Below are 5,488 nucleotides of genomic sequence, written 5' to 3' on the forward strand. Positions count from 1 at the left end.
AGAAAACGAAGATCATGGCATCTGGTCCCATCACTTCATGGGAAATAGATGGGGAAACAGTGAAAACAGTGCCAGATTTTATTTTGGGGGGGGAGGCTCCAAAATCACTGCAGATGGTGCTTGCAGCCATGAAGTTAAGAGACGCTTACTCCTTGGAAGGAGAGTTATGACCAACCTAGATAGCATATTGGGAGAAGGCAATGGCACCCCACTCCAGTGTTCTTGCCTGGAGAATCCCAGGGACGGGGGAGCCTGGTGGGCTGCCATCTATGGGGTCACACAGAGTCGGACATGACTGTAGTGACTTAGTAGCAGCAGCAGCAGATAGAATATTCAAAAGCAGGGACATTACTTTGTCAACAAAGATCCGTCTAGTCAAGGCTATGGTTTATCCAGTGGTCATGTATGGATGTGAGAGTTCGACTGTGAAGAAAGCTGAGCGCTGAAGAATTGATGCTTTTGAATTGTGGTATTGGAAAAGACTCTTGAGAGTCCCTTGGACTGCAAGGAGATCAGTCCTGGGTGTTCTTTGGAAGGACTGATGCTAAAGCTGAAACTCCAATACTTTGGCCACCTAATGTGAAGAGCTGACTCATTGGAAAAGACTCTGATGCTGGGAGGGATTGAGGGCAGGAGGAGAAGGGGTCGACAGAGGATGAGATGGCTGGATGGCATCACTGACTTGATGGACATGAGTTTGAGTGAACTCCAGGAGTTGGTGATGGACAGAGAGGCCTGGCGTGCTGCTATTCATGGGGTCGCAAAGAGTCAGACATGACTGAGTGACTGAACTGAACTGAACTGAGGGTTAATTCTCTGGTAGTCTAAGGTCTTGGAGTCAGTGCTCCCACTCCAAAGGCTCAGGGCTTGATCTCTGGTCAGGAATGAAGATTCCACAAGTTGTCTATTATGACATTAAGTGAGATTAAAACAAATATCCAAAAACGAGAAACCAAAGGTGAACCCCAGACAGCCATTACAAAATCAGGCAAATAATAATTAAAATAATGGAATATACATATACACCCATGAGCAAAGTCAAAATAGTCCAGCAAAAATAAAGTACAGTAGACTGATCTAGCGAACAAAGGAAATCAAAAATATTTATCAGGTAAGAATAAAACTAACTAAAAGACAAACTGGAAAACAAAACTAAAGCAAGGTGTCAAGTGGAGAATAAAGCAATGAAAACAAAACTAACAAATGTGTTGAGAGGAAAGAAAAGAAAGGAAGAATAGGTATGCAAATTTGAAGAGCTAGATACAGATTTATATACATTAAAGATTAACTGCAAGGGGGAAAGAACAATAGGAAAGGCAAACAAAGGAATAAGTGTAGAAAAAATAAAACAGGTTTAAAAATTATTTTAAATTAAAATTATTAAAAAAAAAAAAGAAAAAAATGGAAGAAAAAAGGAAAACTCCACAGAACTTCAAGAAAGCCCAACATAAAGGCAGAGGTTTATAACAATAAAAAGTGTGGCTGAATATACACATATACATATACTCCTATAAGCAAAAAACAGTCCAACAAAATTAAAGTACAACAGATTGACCCAGCGAACAAAGGAAACCAAAAATTATATCTACCAGAACAAAATTAACTAAAGCACAAGGTGGAAAACAAAACTAAAGCAAGGTGCCAATTGGGAAATAAAGCAATGAAAACAAAACAAACAAATATGTTGAGAGGAAAGGGGAGAAATAAAAGAAAGACTAGATATGCAAAGTTAGATATAGGTGGATAAAGAAGATATAAATACGTTAAAGATTAACTGCAGAGGAAAAGAGTAGTGAAAGCAAACAAAGGAATAAATGTAGAAAAAATAATAACAGGTTTAAAAAATTTTTAAAAGAGAAAGGAAGATTAAAAAAAAAAAAAAAGGAAAACTCCACAGAGCTGCAAAAGCAGAGGTTTATAACAACAATAAAAAATGTAACTGAGGGTGGGGGGGAAGTTCAAAAGCTTAACTGGATTTCATATTTCCAGGAAAATCGACAACTACAACAGAGGGGAAATAAAAGGAAAAGAAAAAGAAAAAAAAAATGTACAGAACAAGTCAAAACGTAAGAATAATAAATGTTTTTCTTGAGTCACTGGTATCAGCCCTTTCCCTCTCTGGGAGTCACAGTCCACCTCACCTGACTAGGATGCCCTTCAACACTGTGCTGGTCTCTGGACCTGCGGTGGGGGCAGCCCAGATTCTAGTCTGGTCCTACTCCCGTGTGTTCTTGCCTCCAATGTCCACAGCTATCAGAACTAGTGCGTTTTCTTTCATGGGGGCTGTTGATTTCCTTTTATATATTCCATAGACACAGAGTGTGCCTAGTTGATCATGTGGATTTAATCTGCAGCTTGTACAGTTGGTGGGAAGGTTTTGGGTCTTCTTACCTATACTACCCCTGGGTTTCAACTGTAGTTTTATTTGCACCTTTTATTTTTTTATGTGGGTCGTCCACTGGGGTTTGCTCCTGAGGCTGCCTTGGAGGACTTGGGTCTGCCCCAGTGAGGGCCAGGTGTGGAGGTGGTGCAGCTGCTTGGGTCACAGGGGTTCTGGCAGCATCAGGTACTCAGGGGAGTTGGCGGCTATGGCAGCAGGAAATATAGCTCTCTAGAAAGATACGGCAATCAGTATTGGCCAATACACTCCTGTTCTTGCCTGGACAACCCCCCTGACAGAGAAGCCTGGCAGGCCAAGGTCCACAGAATCGCAAAGAGTTGGAAACAACCGAAGCGACTCCACGTGCACAGATGCAAGACTTTTTTGCCTGTGGCAGCTCTGCCCCAGTGAAGGCTGAGCGTGAAGGCAGCGCAGCTGCTGGGGTTGCGGGGACCCTGGTGGCGCCAAGTGTGCAGGGACTCGGATTGTCTCCGTTGCAGGAGTTATGGCCCTGCTGCTGCTGCTGCTAAGTTGCTTCAGTCGTGTCCAACTCTGTGCGACCCCATGGATTGCAGCCCACCAGGCTCCTCCATCCATGGGATTTTCCAGGCAAGAACACTGGAGTGCGGTGCCATCGTCTTCTCCAAGTTATGGCCCTACCAGAGCCTTTTTTCTAACCTCTTGTAGCTGGCAATCAGGCCTTTTTGGGCTGTCTTTCTCCATAGCTCTGCCCGTTCAGGCACTTAGGAGGGTCCCTTGCCTGGGGTCCTTCTCTGTTCAGCGCGTCAGGCATATAGAGGGGCCCTCCAGGCTGGCATCCTACTCTGTAGATCGGTGCGTCAGGCACTTAAAAGGGCACCCTGGGTGGGGTCCTATTCTATAGACCAGTAGTACATCAGGCACTAAAGGGGCACCCTGGGTGGGGTCCTATTCTGTAGTTCAGTGCCTCAGGCGTTTGATGGGCCAGCCTCTTTATTGTTCGGCTTCCGATGCTGGCTGTGGGGAGAGAGGGACTGTGGTGATGGCTCCACCCACAATGTGTGACTCAGCAGTATCGCCTTGCTTCAGTGGCTGCCCAGCTTTCCTCCATAGGTGTTTCCGACCACGATCTCCTTCCTCACAACCCTTTGATCTGTCCTTCCACAGTCAACAGCAGCCCTCGCCCTGGGGTTGCTCCACAATCCCTAAACTCCGGCTTGCAGCCGCTGCACCCTCTAGGGGACCTGTGTCTCTGTCTGGGGTATGTTTGGCTGTGGCAAGGGCTGTCTGATTCTCCTTCCATTTAGGCTGCCACAGATTAGCTGTTTCACTCTCAGCCTTAAATGTTTCTCCTCTGACTCAGACAATTGCCCCCACGTGGGGATCGGATCCCTGCTTCAGTTCCCCAACCCACCAAGGGCAGGTCCAGTCCTACTAACACTCGTGTTTTTCTCCCTAGTTCCTTCATCCTACCAAGTTTTGCGTGGTTCTACAATATTCTTTTCCACTGGTCAGGTACTCCTGTCGGCTCTCAGCTGGTGTCCTGCATGCACTTCTGTGTCTGAAGGTGTATTCCTGATGTGTCTGTGGAGACAGATGTACTCCAAGTCCACCTGCTCCTCCATCATCTTGTTCTCCTTCTCTCATCTTTTTTTTTTTTTTTTTTTTTAACCTGTAAATGTTTGGATTCTCATCCTTGAAAGATTTCCTGGGTATGCCCACTTAGTATCGATAATCTCTCTCAACTCTTTGAAGATATTTTTCTACTGTCTTATCCTACTATTGTTAATTATGTTAAGTCCAATTTATAAATCTACACAAATGACCTATTTTGTTCCACAGATGGTTTTGGTCTTTCAGTTCAGTCGCTCAGTCGGATCCGACTCTGCGACCCCATGAATTGCAGCACGCCAGGCCTCCCTGTCCACTGGTGTCAGGTATTTCACTTTGATGAAAGCATGACTTCCTCTTTATCATCTTGCTCTGAATATCATGAATCATGGATTTATTTTTCATTCGTGTTCAAAAACCCTACAGCCATTATCTCTTAAAATATCTCCTCTACTCCACCCTCTAATCCAGGGTTCAGGAAACTAACTATACACCACAGGCCAAATCTGGCCCATTACCTGTTTTTGTAAATAAGGTTTTATTTGAACACAGCCATGTTCATTCATGTACATATTTTCGATGGCTGCTTTCTGACTACAATGGGACTAAATAGGTGCAACAGAGATTATATAACCTGGAAAGACTAAATATTTACCATCTGGTCCTTTAGAGAAAATGTTTGCCAACCTCTGCTTATGGGTGGCTTTTTGTAATTTGTAATCTTTGATGGTGAGTTCACTTTCTGATCTTAATGTAAGGGTAACCTTTGGGCTTTAGTACAGGCAGGGTCTGTTTCTTACTGTGTCAGTGGTGTGAAGACACCCACTACAGGAGTCCAAGCTCAGCTCGCCAGCAGGCTGTCAGTCAGAACTGCTCAGCATCATCCACTAATATAACTCTAGCTCATAAGTTTTCTTTGCCTTTTTTTTTTTCTTTTTTTCCGAAGAAGGGGGCCTTGCAGACCACCCTTGCCTCTTTGCAAAACTCATCAAGGCCGCAGAAAGCCGCCCTATTCAGGACCTAATTGTTCTGCAGTGGGAGGTTCTTTATAACATCAAGCCTTTCACAATTCTAAACATGGAAGACTGGGATATAACATTTATGAGCCATTAAACTGAGAGAACTATCACATAAATAATTATATGTGTGTGGGGGGTGGGGGTGGAATATGAGGGAATTATTCCATTATTGTATAAACAAACCAACTCTGACATATTTGCTCATTCAGTATGTGAATGCATGGTGTGTGTCAGATACTGCACTCTGGGAAAGCAGGATAAACCTGGATTAGCCTAAAGCAGGCCTCTTTCCTACCATCACTTCACTTATTTCCTTCAATAGATTTACCACCAGAATTGGGAGCGGGAGCCCACCTCCCCAACTGCAGTGAAGTCTCCAACAGAGCAGAGATCTAATTCAGTGGCATGTCCTCAGTATTTGACAAAAGGTAGGTGCTTAATAAAGTTTAAAATCAACTACGGAGATAGGGCTATCCTCAGGAAACCTGCGAGGCAGTAG

This window comes from Bos indicus x Bos taurus, chromosome 10 (genome assembly GCF_003369695.1).
Source record: "Bos indicus x Bos taurus breed Angus x Brahman F1 hybrid chromosome 10, Bos_hybrid_MaternalHap_v2.0, whole genome shotgun sequence".
In the NCBI taxonomy this organism is placed as follows: domain Eukaryota; kingdom Metazoa; phylum Chordata; class Mammalia; order Artiodactyla; family Bovidae; genus Bos; species Bos indicus x Bos taurus.